This window comes from Ctenocephalides felis, unplaced genomic scaffold (genome assembly GCF_003426905.1).
Source record: "Ctenocephalides felis isolate EL2017-DRISC unplaced genomic scaffold, ASM342690v1 CF-g0.4_SCAFFOLD_00845, whole genome shotgun sequence".
In the NCBI taxonomy this organism is placed as follows: domain Eukaryota; kingdom Metazoa; phylum Arthropoda; class Insecta; order Siphonaptera; family Pulicidae; genus Ctenocephalides; species Ctenocephalides felis.
The window spans coordinates 4,337,598-4,355,237 of NW_020536999.1; the positions used below are offsets into that span (position 1 = coordinate 4,337,598).

A 17,640-nucleotide genomic window follows, 5' to 3' on the forward strand; every position below is an offset into this window, starting at 1 on the left:
AAAAGATAAAATAGTCGATATTAAAACCTTTTACAACAATATCTAGTTACAGAAGACATTCATAGATGGCGCTGAGGAAACTTTTGGGTTTTTAACGACGAAAATCGTGTTATTGGAGTGTGTTCGCAATTTTGGCCTCACTTAGGGAGCCGTACTTTAATCACGTGATCGATTTTTAAGGAATTTTTAGTCACCACCCTCCCCCGCCGCACCTCACTTCAATCATGTTTTTTATTTACATTTTTTTGAAATATCTTGGATTTTTCAAGTAAAAAATTAATTCAAATAAACGAGATATTTTACTAGAACTCCTAACTACACCCCTAGTATAAAAACCGCGTTCTCAGAAAAATCACGTTATCGGAAATTTGACTTTAGTTTAAATCTCTTTATCGCCACGTCTTTGTCAGCTCAAAAAGATAAAAAAATTCTTTGTAAGAGTTCTGACACTATTAAAACCGATATCGTGCACTGCTATGATATAAATAAATTGCATGTAAAATATAAAATAGTCGATATTAAAACCTTTAATAACAATACCTATGTCCATTATAAGACATTCATAGATGGCGCTGAGCGAACTTTTCGGTTTTTGAAGGAAAATCGGGTTATCAGAGGGTTGTGATCCAAAATTACACCCAACATTGTGTATTTTTAGTGATTACAAAAAAATCGCAAAATTTATGTATTTTTTTTAGAAATTTTATGATTTTTTTTTTCAAATTGAAATAAAAAATAAATTTACGTAATATCTTACTGGCCCCATACTTTCAAGTGATATTTGGTGATTTTTTGTCAACCCTAGTATAAAAACCGCGTTCTTAGAAAACCGCGTTATCGGAAATTCGACTTTAGTTTTATCGCCTCGTCTTTGTCAGCACAAAGCTTCATTTTGCTGCTGAGTTTATAAATAAATCTCACAGAGAAATATTTTAAAAATAACTTTAGAAACACTCAGTCAAGACATACTGGAAACCATGCACGTTTAAATAAAATAAAATCAAATAAAATATATTTATATTTTAACAGAGTTTGAATTTAAATAAATTAGTTTAACAAAACTAAACTAAACACGAACTGAATACACTTATTGATAAAAAAATCATTAAAATTAATTAATGCGATGTGTTAGTGTTTAATTGTGAATGTGATTTAATTAAGTGTAATTATAAAAGTGTATTTATAAACTTATGTTGTATTAATTTCTAATTGTGAATTAATTAAAAGTGTTTAACAGAATTAAAATGGATGAACCCAGAGGTAAAAGTTGTCAAAAGTTTTTACTAGAAATTATTTTTACATGTAATTTGATTTCTTAATTATTGTATTCAATGTTTTAAGGATATGGGAAGTCCTCTCTTTCAGAAACTATTGACAAGTTTTGTTTTTAATTATACACATATTTAATTAATTTAAAATTAGAAGAATTCACTTTTTTACCAATTGAACTCTTACTCAAAAACATTAGATATCAAACAAATTATAATTTGTTAATTTCTAATTATTGTATTCAATGTTTTAAGGATATGGGATGTCCTCTCTTTCAGAAACTTTTGAGAAAATTTGGTTTTATTATACACATATTTAATTATTTCAAAATTAGAAGAATTTACTTTTTGAACTCTTACTCAAACATTTAGATATCGACCAATTTTCGTTTGGTTGACAACTTTTATTAATATTTCTATTATTATTATTATTATTATTAATTTTATTATTTTCAAGGTGCAAAAACAAAATTCGGTGAATACCAAATGAATCTGATGAACCTCCTTCAGGAATCCGAATTGGAACAATTTAAACCCACAAAAAATCGCTTGGAATTAATTAAATTGGCTGATGAATTGGAAAAGAAATACACAGTGGTAATTGTGATAAAATAATATAATACAAAATAATATACTATTATTAAGTTTATAATTTTTTTTATTTTTTTTGGTTTAAGTTTGCAAACAAATCCCAAAATGGTAAAAGTTTGGTGAAATTGGTACCAGAAGCCAAAGGTGGAGGAAAGGATATGAAAATTGCTTTGGAATTAAAAGGTTAATATTTAGAATATTTTATTTATATTTTATACTTACACTCAAGTGTTTTTAAAAAACAAAGTAATTTAAAACATTACACCAAACATTGCAAATTAAGTATATAATTAATTTAATAAATGTAAGTAACAATATATTTAAAATATTTGAAAAGCAATTCCTAGCAGTTCGCCTAAACATACTTTTTAAACTTAGAACTAGGTTTTTCATGTTTGTGGTTAAAATAGAAACAAAATTGAATGATTTACTTATCTATGTTCTGCAATTGTACAAAATAAGTTTATATGCTGTTGCAAAATATATTTAATAAGATTTTTATTTTTTAGATAAAGGAAATGAAGCATTTAGCAAAGGTTCTTGGAAGACATCAATACAATTTTATAACGAAAGTTACATGTATACACCACAAGAAGATGGTATGTAAATATATATATATATATATACAGTAGAATCCGCTTAGTATGACATTCAAGGGACGGCGAAAAATGGTCATACTAAGCGGTCGTCATACTAAGCGTACTGAAAAAAAAAAAAAAAAAAAAACAATTTTCGGCGAATATGTTATTAATTTCAGTAATTTAATACAAAAATAAAGGTAAAAAATGACACATACTAACAAATTGACAAATTTAATTAAAAATATGACATAACAATGCACTTTTTAATGTAAGAAATCTGTAATTTCGTTTGAATTTTTTTCTTCATCTTATTGCAAAAACAGTCTCTGACACTGTTGTGTACAAAAGACATAGCATTGGTTACATTTTCGTTTTCAATATTGCTAGAGACAAATTTTGATAGTAATTCCGCAGCTTTCAAAGCCTCTTCTGCGGTAGGTAGTTTGTCATCGACTTCTTTCTCTTCATCGCTTCCAAATAGTTCATTGTCATTAATATTTTGTATTATATTTTCATCAGTAAGTTCTTCACATGTGATAAGAGTATTATCGATATCAACATACTCTTCCCACATTTCCGGTGTTGTTGCTAAATCTATATTTCGGTTTCTTAACAACAAAGATAAAGGAACATCTTCTTCAACAAATTCATTTTCTGAAATTTGAAATGGTGAATCGTCGTGGCTTTTATTTAATCCTGAATGCCTAAAACAATTATGAATGGTATTTTGTTGCAATTTGTTCCAGGCATCATTGACCATTAAAATTGCGTCTAGCACCGTTATTTTTGAAGAAAGATCTTCATTATCATCAACACATAGAATCATTTTTAAACAAGGTTCTTTCTAAAATTTGTTTTCAGTGAACGAATTATTCCCTGGTCCATTGGTTGTAGTATTGAAGTAGTATTCGGTGGAAAAAAAAGCAAGTGTTATTGAATTTAAATCAGCAATATTTGGATGTGCCGGGCAGTTATCAACCAGTAATAAAATTTTTCTATTCTTCTTCACCAAATCACGATCCCAATCTCGAATCCATTTTTCAAAGATTTCCGACGTCATCCAAGCCTTACGATTGTTAGCATAATCGACAGGTAATGATTTAATACTTTTGAAACATCTTGGTTTTTGGGACTTGCCAATAATGAGCAATTTCTTTTTCTCTGTGCCACTCATATTAGCAGCTACCATAAGCGTGATTCTGTCTTTTGATAATTTTCCTCCACTGCAATTCTCACCTTTAAATTTTAAAGTTCTTTCCGGCATTAATTTATAAAACAGTCCCGTTTCATCAGCATTAAATATATCGTCATCAGAAAATTGTTTACGTAGATTTGGCCATACAGATGTTAACCAGTTTGTTGTTGAATTTTCATCACCAGACAAAGATTCTCCGACAATTTTTCCTGCCACAATATTATGTCGAACTTTGAAACGACTGATCCAGCTTGCAGTACAATTGAAATCGACGTTATTAAAACGTGCAGCAAAAAAATTTGCCTTCTCCTGTAGCATTGGCCCACTGACGGGTATTCCTTTGCCTCTTGTTATTTTGAACCACTGAATTAAGGCTTGATCAATATTTTCTTGTCGTGATTTTCGAAGCCTCTTCGGTTTCAAAACATTTGAATTGAACGATTGCTCAACGATGTTCTTGTTTTTAAAAATCATTGAGATGGTCGAATGACCGACCCCAAGCTCCTTTGCCAGAGATGAGTTTGATTCTCCATTTTCTAATCTACGTATTATTCTACATTTTTCCTCGATCGTAAATGCTTTACGGTGACGCGATGCCATTTTTATCACAAAAGCGCACTATATTGAACTGATTGAAAACACACTGTACACTAGTAAAACTTACAGGGTAGAAAAAATTACTGGGTAAAAATAGTAAAAAATATAGAAGTTTACTAATTCAGTAAATTATAGCAGATGTTATCGCTTCCAAATTTCGAACACCAAGAATGAGCCTACTTATTTTTTGCACGAGGTCGTCCATGCCGGAAGTTGCCAAAGTTTCCATAGCGCGAATCTCGTGCAACATAGAGACCTGAAGGTATGTAGCGACCTGACACACAAGGGTAGTTCACAGTGGTGCCATACCATAACAATGTGCAATGAAAAACATGAACTCTATGTTATCGGAGGTGTAAAATCATGTCGGTCATTATACTTGGACCAATTTTTTTTTCAAAAATGGGTCATTATAAGCGAAATGTCAATGTAAGCGAGGTCAACATATCCGGCTAGACAGCTGTTTTTTTAAGAAATTTTATATGGAAACCAAACTGCCTTTAAAATTACGTCATAATAAGCGGTTGTCAATATATCCGGCGTCATACTAATCGGATTCTACTGTATATATATATATATATATACAACCCTAAATTTTCACCTACCCTTTTGTAAATCAATTATTTTTTCATTCTGCTTAAAAATTGATCCATTTTCGTTTTTTTTTGTAAATGTTTTTCAATTTATTTCGAAGGAATTAAAATTAAATTAAAGCTATTAATTGAAGAATTAAATTAAAGCTATTAATTAAAAATTGTTAAAAATTTTCACAATAATTTATTTTCACCACCAAAAGGTAACGTTTGTCCATCCCTAACATTTTTTAAAATTTTCCAATTTTCCAATTGTGTAAAAAATATTTCCAGGAATTAAAATTTAATTAGAGCTATTAATTGAAGAATAAAAATTAGCAAAAAAAATTGTCAAAAGTTTTCTCAATAATTTATTTTCACATCCAAAAGGTAATGCTCGTTCATCCCTTATATTTTAATTTTCTTTTCTTACAACAATTGAAATAACATAGAAACAATATACAAAATAAACAGCTAAATATTAAGTATCATATCAAATTTATAATTGTAAAATAAATTTTGATTAATGCCAAAAAATAATGATCATAAACTACATTTGTTAACGCAAAAACAATTTAGAAAAATGAAACACGTTTCAGCAAATTTAGGACATTTGCTAAGATCAATATTATTTTCTCTATAAAATATCATGGAATTATTAGTATTAAAAGTGTGTTTAAATTTACTTATGTATTCAGACAACATAGCTTTAAATTTTTTATAATTTTTTCAATTATAAATATGCTGACCCATTTTTTTTATTAACATTTTTTGAACTTTCTCCTATATAATAAACGTTGCAATCGTTGCAGTTCATTTTATAAAAGAAGTATGTAATCCTTTCTTAATGTGTTTTTAAAACTAAAAATAAATTAATAAAATATTTATCAAAATCGAAAAACATAGTTTTACATTTTTCATGATTTTTTGAATTATAAATATGCTGACCCATTTTTTTATAAATATTTTTGTAACTTTCTCCTATATAACGAACGTTGCAATCGTTACAGTTCATTTTATAAAGTATGTAATTCTTTCTTTATGTGTTTGAGATTTTAAAACTAAAAATGAATGATTAAAATATTTATCAAAATCGAAAAACATAGTTTTAATTTTTTTATGATTTTTTGAATTATAAATATGCTGACCCATTGTTTTATAAATATTTTTTAAACTTTCTCCTATATAACAATCGTTGCAGTTCATTTTATAAAATGAAGTATGTAATTCTTTCTTTAAGTATTTGAGATTTTCAAAACTAAAAATAAATGAATAAAATATTTATCAAAATGGAAAAACTAATTCTTCGGAAAATAACTTTTTTAAAAAAGAAGAAAAACTACCCAAAAATGACAAAAAAATAATGTCATCTATTTATTTACAGAAACCAAAATTTGTGTGATACTTTCAAATAGAACAGCTGTTTTGTATCATTTTGAAAAATATCAAAAATGTGTGGAGGAAATTGACGAAATTTTGAAATCAAAAGCAGGTATTGCTTTTTAACAAATTATTACAACATATATATATATATATATATATATATTTATTTATTTAATTTTATATTATTCATTTTGTTATCCAAGATATCGACCATCTAAGACACAAACTAATGGAAAGGAAAGCAAAGTGCCATCTAGCTTTGAAGCAACACAATGAAGCTTTAACTGCATTCAGGTGCAAATAATTATTAATTATAATTATAAATAATTGTAATAATATTTTTATTTATTTTTTAGGTCAACTTTACAATTACTGGACAGTGCTCGATTGCCTTCAGAAAGAAAACACAAATTGCAAACAGACGTTCAAGTAATGATCAAACTTTTGAGCCAAAATTTGGAAAAAAATAATAATAAAGTGAACAAACCCGGGAAAAAATTGTCGAAGGATGATCATAAGGATAAAGGTAATTTATGAAATTGAAATTGAAATATGCTTCCATACAATTTTTTAAAATAAAACTACTTTCAATCGCCATTGTATATTGTACTCTTGTGCAATATATATATGGACTCAAGATAATTTTTGACTTTGGTTTAAATAACATAAAATTTTTGTTCCGGGTACTTTTTTATTTAGCTTAGCAGAAACTAGATAAAATTTACTAAAATCCATATAAAGTGTTGTATATGCTTTTAAACATTTTTTTTATGTAAAACTACTTTCAATCGCCATTTATATATAGAGCTCTTGTGCAATCTATAGATTCAGGATATTTTATTACGTTTGTTTTAAATACTATAAAATTTTTGAACTAGGCACTCTTTTTTTATTTAGCTTACCAGAAACAAGACAAAATTTGCGAAAATTTCATATAGACTAATTTTTATGCCTATATACAAAAATTTTCAAATAATACCACTTTAAAACGCTTTTATATATAGTGCCCTTACGCAATATATGGATTTGGGATATGTCTTTACATTTTTTCAAATGATGCAAAACTTTTGCACCAGACACTCTTTATTATTTAGCTTAGCAGAAACTAGATAAAATTTACTACGAGTCAATAAAAAAAGTTTTATATGCTTACATACATGTTTTTAAGAAAAGCCATTTTCAATCGCCTTTACATATAATGCTCTTATGTATTATATGAAATCAGGGTGTTTCTTCACATTTGTTTAAATAACAAAATTTTTACACTAGGCACTATTTTTTATTTAGTTTAGCAAAAATTAGATAAAATTCGCTTTTATACAAAAATTTTTCATAATACTCCTTTCCAAAAAATTTAAATAAAATAAATTTCAAACGCTTTGGCCGATATATAGATTCGGGTTCTTTTTTTACATTTCCTCAAATATTGAGTTATTTGAGGAAAATGTAAAAAAAGAACTTTGTAACTGGCACTTTTTTACAATTAGTTTAGCAGAAACTAGATAAAATTTACTATAGTTTCAAATAAATTATTTTTTTATACTCCGATACAAAAAACTTCAAATATAATCAGGAGCAATACAAGCAAAATAGTTAGATACAGTAAGACCAAATATTACTATTTTATATTATTTTCATCATAGTAATCATAATTTTGATTGTTTTAATAATTCCAAAACAAACTATAAATTTATTATTAATAGACAAAAAAAATTATATATATTTTTTTGCAGGAGATATTAAGAATAAATCAAAAACACATCCATCTGCAAGTGACGCTGTTTTAATAGTTGAAGATGATAAAGGTAAGTTACATATTAGATAAATATATATATATATATATATATATATATATATATTAACACATATATTTCTACATTTTTATATTTTTAGGCAGACACGCAGTGGCGTCCCGTGATATAAAACCGGGAGAATTAATATTGAAGGAAAAAGCGTACGTCCATGTACTCCTACACGAATTTGCATCAACAAGATGTCTTAATTGTTTTCAAAGCACATTGGTAATAATTTATATATATATATATATATTTAATTTTTTTTGTGGCCCTTAATATGGACATTTTCGAATTTCTTCGCTCCCAAGGGCTCAAATGTTTCAAAATTAATAAAAAAAAATCTGTAAAAGTTTTAGCTCTCAATATTAGCATTTAGATAGTCCGTAATTTAATTAAAAGTTTCGTATATTCATTATTACCATATATTCTTGCGTCATCTGTGATAGCATTTGTGAACTCAAATATTATAACACTCAAAAATATTCATAAAACACTCAACCTCTAATTAAATCCATGTGAACTGTTGAATGAAACATTTATTTATCATGGCATCAAAATTAATTTTGCAGCAAAATATTTATTTAATTGGTGATGTAGACAGTCATATTGTCAGTAAGAAATTGCCATCAAAATTACAAGTCCGCTATCACAGATGGCGCAAGAATTTACTAAATGACATATGTTAATAATAAATATACGAAACTTTTAATTGAATTGCGGACTATCTAAATATTAATATTGAGAGCTAGACCCTTCAGAGAATTTTTTCTAATTAATTTGGAAGCATTTGAGTCCTTGGGAGCATAGAAGTTCGAAAATGCCCATATTAAGGACCACCCTAATAAATAAATAAATATATATATATATATATATATACATGAAAAAATTTATCTTTTCCAAATTGTAATCATTTTTTCAATTCCGTCAATACAAGTAAAATGTTTTTTGAATCATTCTAATCGGATGCTCCATTCTCTCAAAATTTGAATTGTCATTCTTTGCACTTTTTGCCCTGTGCCACCAAAACCTCTAGACCTGCCTTTAAGAAAAACTAATCAACACATCTCCTTATCAATAAAACTCAAATGCTTTTCGAACCATTCAAATCCGTGCTCCCGAAATCGTCGACAAATTGTATCCGCACATGCAATCATTTTTTTAAATTTTTATCTAAAAATATGTATAATATTTTTTTCCAGACTCCTATAGCCTGTCCAAAATGCTCCAACGTCATATTCTGCTCCAAAAGTTGTTTCAACACAGCAATGTACGGAACAGAATTACAACCCCCAAATGCCCAAAAAGGATACCATGCCATCGAATGCCCTTCGATGGAATCCTTGAAAGAAACAGGATTATCCTTAACATGTCTTCTATCTTTGAGAATATTAGCTCAGAAACCCATTGGATATTTTTTGGAACTGAAGGACCTTTTAGATCAAATCGATTCGGGAGTGGTAAAGGAAGACGATAGTAAAGGTAAGAAAATTGATAGTCAAATATAAATATAAATATAAATATAAATATAAATATAAATATAAATATAAATATAAATAAAATAAAATAAGATAAATATAAATATAAATATAAATATAAATATAAATATAAATATAAATATAAATATAAATATAAATATAAATATAAATATAAATATAAATATAAATATAAATATAAATATAAATATAAAATATAAATATAAATATAAATATAAATATAAATATATATATAAATATAAATATAAATATATAAATTTTTACTATGATAGTAATAAATGGTTTGTGTGTAGATCCTTCAAGTTATCTAAGTGTCTACAATTTGTTAACACATTCTAAACTCAGGACACCTAAGGATTTAGCCTACAGGTCTTTCACAAGTTTATATTTGGCAAGATGTTTAGACGTCGGAGGATATTTCGAAAGGATACAGAACAAGGATGAGGTACGTATTGGATATATATATATATATATATATATATATACATATATACATATATATATCTTATGTATAAAAATGGAGCTCTCTATCAAATGATCCGCTAAAACTCGAAAACGGCTAAACCGATTTGGCCAGTCTTAGTCTTGAAAAATTCGTGCCAATCAGTAGGTTGTCGGAAAGGTGAGATATTATTTCAAAATCGCGTAGAAACTTTACATTTTTAATTTAAACATTTTTGTAGAAGCGTAATTAGAATAAAACAATGGACGGTGGCTAATACGTCAAATGTCAAATGTTTTTGACAGATGATGTTCAATTACGTTCAATAGGATGTTTTACGTGAATATTATTCAATTATGATTAAATTATAGCAAGTAGTTTTGTTTGTAGTTTTATTTACATACAAAAACGTTAGTAAATGGGCCGCAAGTGTTACTAGAAACTCAAAATATCAACTTTTTTGAAATGTTAATATGAAAATGCACTTTTTGGCATATTCTTCTCAAAAACGGTGCTCTAAAAGATCTCATTTGTATAATTATATACTCATTGATATTTTTATAAAACATTTTCTAGGTTAAATTATTTTTTATTTAGAACCGAAATTTGGTATCGATCAAAGGGACATTTTGTCGAATAACATTTTCCCAGTTATAATTTCCCAGAATTTATGGAGAAATAAATAGTGATATAGGAAGGTCCGGCGTTAAAAAGGTCCACTAGCGATGTGTCAAAAACCAGTAAAGTTAAGCATGGTTTAACAACAATATTTGAAAGTAGAGGGAAAAACATGTATAACCAGCTATAACTTTGATTTTTATGACTTTGCTATCGGGGGATAAACGGTAATCTTTGAAAATCCTTAATAAAAGTATTTTCTTCCGTTGGTAGTTTTTTAACATTAGTTAAAAATGCTAATTATTTTGTAAAATACCTTCAAAATTAAAATAAGACATTAAACCTATTTGCCACCTGGCCGTTCCAAGTTAGCTCGTCTATAGGGCAAAAACGTCTAGATAACAAATTTTTGAAAGACATCAAAAAAGCACATTTTTACAATGATGAAGTAGCAGTTTTACTGAACGTAGTCAGATAATTGTTCGCTTGAAATGTGTTATTTGTTGTGATATAACTGGTTTGATTTTTATAATATAATTAATATTTGCTCAAAGTCAAATTGGACCTCAGTGCCTCGTCCTGCTCTACATATATACATTTTATTAAATTTACTTGAATTCATCGAATGTTACTTAAAACTTTTCAAAAAGCAGGTCAAAGAAGAAATACTTAATTCATTTTATATCTCTCCTCGCAGAAATTTGAAAATTTTGTATAAGCTCAGTAGTATTGTTTACAATTATACAAAAAATTCAGAATCCAAAAAGAATCAGAAAAACTTGAAACGTAATCAATAAGTCGAAAGATCGAAAAAGACTTGGATTGGATTATACCATGTTTTCTGTAGAAATTGTATAAAACTTCCAGTTTGATTGTATTGACAAAATATAGACACACTAATGGGGTCTATTGTTTTTATAATACCTTATTGTATATAGCATTCAAACAACACATCCTTATACACCTAAAGTATTAATATTTTTGATTCTCTAGAAATTGTTTTGAATATACGTTACTTAGCAAAACAACGTTTGCCGTGTCAGCTAGTATATATATATATATATATATATATATATATATATATATATATATTTAGTGACCTTTATCTATTTCCCCAGGATTTTCTATACTGCGCTTCCCTGATCCTGCACAACCTACAATTCTCCCAATTCAATGCCCACGAAATCAGCGAATTGTGCACCGACAACGAAACCCAAAAAACACCAGCTGTCAGAACCTCAAAATTATCCGAAAACCTTTCAAACAAAATGATAGGAGGCGCCGTGTATCCTACATTGGCCCTTTTCAATCATTCCTGCAACGCCGCCCTGGTGCGCTACCAGAGAGGAACGGAGGTCTGGGTCAACACTGTCAGGCCTATCTTGGCAGGAGAAGAGGTAATAAAAGAAAAAATGAGTGCGCGTATGGTTCACACGCGATTGAAGTAAAATTTATTTGCTACTGTACGAGATGGCATTTAAGTAAAAATAAATACATCATTAAACGATTTTGAATAATGTTCATTAGTAATAGGGTAACATTCGTGATGCACACATTTATTAGTGTCGACCATTATACACATTTATGTAATGATAAAATATAAATTATATATTTATGATTGCATTAAAAATATGTATAATATCGGAAAATAATGATGTAATTGAAGTCATACTTCAAATATGACATGATCGGTTTGTCATTGTAATTAGCATTTACAATTTGAATTTTTATGAGGGAAATGAAGTAATAGCTGATTATAATAATATTCGTTCACACAGTGGATTATTTTAAACAACGCCTAAACAAATATTGTTTTCGTAACTTCACTCATCATGTAATAATTGTGTTTGAAAAACTTCATGTAATTAAATTTAACATACATTCATTGACTGCTTGTATTTTTTTTACTTTTTCGCTGGCGATATAATCTCATTCTTTGAGCAGCTGTAATATCTGTCTTGCCAAAAAAATATTATTCATTTTAATAACTTCAAAGATTTATAGAAACTACGAATATAATATAGAAATAATTTCTAATCAATGCACTTAAGTTTAGTACACGGCACAAATGTCTAATTTGTTTTATTAATTTCAAGGAACTGGGTAAAATATTCTTCTGATTCAGGCATTATTCATTAAATCAAAATTTGTACTACGATGTAACTATAAAATGTTTATTTATCTATGCCGATTTCCTTGTTGATACCGGTACGCATACAACGTTGATGCTGGGTACGCCTACAACGACAAATCTCTTTCCACATACACGACAACCAATCACAATCGACCCGTATAGAAATGATATCATCGAGAGCAAATGACTTTTTAAAATGCTTTAATCATAGTATAGCATATTTCAATATGTCTACTACAATTACAGAAATTAAAATCGATGAGTTTTCTAACAAATATTTGAGATGTTTCAAATTTTATGATAAAAGTGACCTCTAGAAACTATAGATGTGTTTCGTGCTGATAGAGTAAAGATTAGAATTTTTTAAAAAATAGTTGTAGATATTTTATAATGTTGTAATTTTAGTATGCTATACTCTACTATGTCTACTATCCTAACAAATACTAAAACTGATATGTAATCTAACAAATATTCGAGATATTCAACATTTCATAATAAAAGTACCCACTAGAAACTATATATGTGTTCCGTGCTGAATGAGTAAAGTGTAGAATTTTTTTAAATAATTCTGTATATTCTAGAACGTTGTAATTTTAGTATGTTATACTCTAATATGTCTAATATCCTAAGAAATACTAAAATCGACGAGTTTTCTAACAAATATTTGAGATATTTAAATTTTATGAAAAAAGTACACTCTAAAATTTATATACATATGTGATTTTAAGTGGCACGCTGAAAGAGCAAAGTTTAGAAATTTATTGTAATTTTTGAATTTGTTTTAGAATGTTGTAATTTTAGTATGTTATATTTATCCATTGGCACTCGACTCTTATCTTATCTTATCTGCCGTAACGCACTCCCGTTGCATTTGTACGGATTTACACCCTAGTCGCGCCTAAAGAAGTTTTACTTCAATAAGATGAAGGTGTTATAGAGATTTGTGTAATTATGATTTTTTATTTTTAGGTTCCAGAGAACTATGGTCCAATGTACACTCAGCATCCAAAACACGAAAGATTAGCCGAATTGAAATCCCAATATTGGTTCAATTGTTCTTGTGAGGCTTGTTCGGAAAATTGGCCGACTTTGGCTGACATGCCTCAGGATGTTTTGAGACTCAGGTAAAAGGGGAAAAAAAACATAGAAGTACAGTGGTACGAGTGACAAAAATTGCTTTGAGATACGAGCATGGTACCACTGTACTACAGAAGTATAACTTCAAAAAATATCCAATTGACATTAAACTACATGGATTGCTAATCCTCATATGTTTTGCGTTGTATATAGTGCTCAAACATAGAAGAGACTGTGACGTCACATGTCTGAGCGAACATTGCCGACGACAATCGCGGACTCTCCCGATTGATCAGATGTCACTTGTCAGGTGCATTCGATTTTATGTACATTTATTTCACAGGGAAAATATTATCAATATAATTTCTTACAAAATTATCAGTCATCACAATTGCCATTATATCATCAAAACTAGTGGGGTGGGTGGCATCGTGCCTTAAGGCAAATTGCTGGAACTTCCCGTACCGTAACGAAATGTTCGAGGATTACTGAATGTTTTCAAATAGATTATTATAAATATTATAACATTGTCTAATATTTATAAATATTATATAAACTAAATTGCAGAGTTGAAATTATTTGTAAAGTATATTAGAACTACAGTCAGAAATAAAAAAAATATTTTTCGATATACAAAAAACTAAACTAAAAAAAAAAAAAAAAAAAAAAAAAAATGGTACAAATTTTTTTCCAAAATCAATTATTTTGTTAAGACAAGCAGAAAGTTCTTTGAATCATTTAAATCGGACGCTTAGTTCTCTCAAAAAGTAATATTTTTTACATATTTAGCTCCGTATCTTCGAAATGGCTGGGCCTGCCTTTGCCAAAAACTAATAAACACTTCTCCCAATCATTACTAATTGAATGTTTTTTTGGTCATTCAAATCGGATACTCCGTTCTCTCAAAAATACGATTTCTATTTTCTGCACTCTTTGCTCCGTATCTCCGAAACGGCTGGACCTCCCTTGCCAAAAACTAATCAGCTCATTTCCCTATCAATAGGAATCGAATGTTTTTTGAACCATTCAAATCGGTTGATCCGTGCGCCCTAAAACGTGACTGGAAATTTGTATCCACACATACATACACACATACACACACACACACATACATACACACACACACACATACATACACACACACACACATCCATTTTTTCTGAGGTATGCCAAAACGTTCAGAAACCTTCAAAACGTCGAGAAATGTAAAAATGTTCAATTCTGATTTTCGGCCCATTACAATAACTTACCCTACGGGAAGTTAATAAAACATACGACATATGACATTTAATCAATCGGGAGAGTCTGCGATTGTCGTCGGCAATGTTCGCTCAGACATGTGACGTCACAGTCCTCCTTTATGTTTGAGCACTTATTTTGCACTCGACCAGCAGTCCATGTAATATAAGGGTTATGGTTAAATTCAATTGTTATCTAATTTTTACCATTGCAGATGTATGTCAAAGAAAAACTGTGGAGGCGTTGTACCGGTCACTAACAACTGTCAAGACATTTTTGTGAATTGCAAAAAGTGCAAGGAGAGCACCAATATTTTTAAAGGACTGGCAAATGTTAAGGTAAATATTTTTTTAAAACTAATAATATGATAAAAGCCTATGAGTTGAGTTGAACTCCAACTCGATTTCCCATTGCCAATTAGAAGCATTTTTTTAATTTAACGCAGGGTAATTGATATATGTGTGTGTGCTTTTGTTGTGTATAGTGAAACAAATTCATTTATCCATCCCAAACTAGGTCTTTTGTCTGGGTATGTCGGAATCAATACCGCCCTGGCATAATACCGACTAAAACCTCCTTGGCTCTGGTCCTCACGAAAAACGCCTTTAGGCATTACTTCGTGGGGGGAGAATCTAGAATGTTATCGTTTTTACGTTATCTTTTAAATGATCGAAGTCCCATTCGCCCTTTCTCTTTCCATAGAACGTAAGTCAATTAGCACATCTATCACAAATGTATCTACATATGTGTGTATGTGTGTGTGTTGTGCGTGCGCGTTTGTGTGTGTTCGGATATAATTTTTCATATCGACGATTTCGAGAACACCGATCATCGGATTTGAATAATTCAAAAATTTTATTTGTATTGAAAAAATAAAGTATCATTTAAATTTTTGCGAAGGCGGGTCTAGCGGTTTCGACGGTTAAAAATGATCATAAGACATAATATGCACATCAAATTATCAGATATTTTGTGGAGATTTTAATAATAAGTACGAATTTAGTTTACATTTAAATGGGATCTGCTCCAATATTCTGGAAAAATCCGTAAAAAATCGATCACTTGATTAAAGGACGTCCCTGAAAATAATAATGTATTATTTTTGTCATTGAATTGAATTTCTCGACACACTTAAAATAAAAATTAAATTTAAATCCTACAATCACTTAACACAGTATTATATCTCTTGAGGTAGTTCTATTGTATAAACAAGTGTCAAAATATTAATATTTTTGCTTATCAAAGTACTTCATGTTAATTGGATATATGTATATATCATTTTTGATAATCTATCAATTTGAAAAAGCTTAATTTTTTTTTATTTATATAGTTTTGTAACCCTATAACACTTTTTCCTAATTTTTTGAACCAATTTCTGAATACAAGCATACAATTTATTATAATAGTATATTATTATATAATCATCGATGTGTTTAATGAGTAATATCGATACTTTTGTCACAATACTTTTTTGTCATCAAAACTTTGCCTCGCCTCTTCTAACTCTAATTTTATTCATTCAAATAAAAATATTGACAATGAGTAGATCTCCTTGTGACCATAAACTAGATAAAGTTTACTACAATCCCTTACAAAAATTTAGAGTATAAATATATTTTTTTTCTTTCCAGAATACCGACAGCCTCTTCAAAGAAGCCTTCAGACTGTTGGAAAATGGAAACCATCAAGAAGCTTGAAGAAATATCTGAATATTTTACAATTGCTTCATTCGAGCCTTGTGCCACCTTTAAAGACTACAATTTGTGCCAGCAGGGCATAAGGACTTGTTTGTTGCACTTTGGGAATAAATCGGAAGATGTTTAGAGAAAATCCGAACACCTTCATCCAATAATTCATAATTAATGTTTAAATTTTATTATGTGTATTTTTTAAACTAGATTTGCAAAAGTAATCTAGTAATTGTTTATATATATATATATATATATATATATATTATATATACGTGGTCTGTTCAAAAAGTACCCGGAATTACTAATAATTAAATTTCGCGGGTCTGGAGTGTCTGATTGTCAAATTTTTTTTTTTATTGTGTTGGTATACATGCCCCTAAAGTATGATGAAATTTTCAGCTATATTCACTGTTTACTTTGTCTGTGGTAGTCGCTAAGGTTCGACGTGTTTTTCTGTGCTCGGCGATTTTTACAATGGAAGAATTGAAAAGTCAAAGAATTTGTATTAAATTTTGCGTAAAAAATGAAATAAAGTGTTGCAAAGTGCAAAAATTCACCAGATATGGCTCCGTGTGACTTTTTCCTATTCCCAAAGTTGAAGAGACCCATGAAAGGACGGCGGTTTTCCTCGATTGAAGAAAATCGCTGAGAGTGCTCAAGGAATATCAAAAAGTGAATATCAAGGGTGCTTCGAAAAATTGGAAAAAACGCTGGCATAAGTGTATTATATCTGGGGGGGACTACTTTGAAGGGGACCACATTAATGTAGACGAATAAAAAATATAAATAAATAAAAACGAAAATTCCGGGTACTTTTTGAACAGACCACGTATATATATATATATATATATATATATATATATATATATATATATATTGTCATCGAATAAATTAGTTTTTAATTTCCCAAGAAGTTTTGTTGCACTTATAAATATTACATGACTTTATATTACAGATCCTTAT

At 28.8% G+C, this 17,640-nt stretch overlaps 1 pseudogene; it reads left to right on the top strand.

Annotated features, from left to right (window-relative positions):
- The first annotated feature begins 1,244 nt into the window (after positions 1-1,244).
- Positions 1,245-16,786, top strand: LOC113370219 (annotated as a pseudogene).
- Positions 16,787-17,640: the final 854 nt, after the last annotated feature.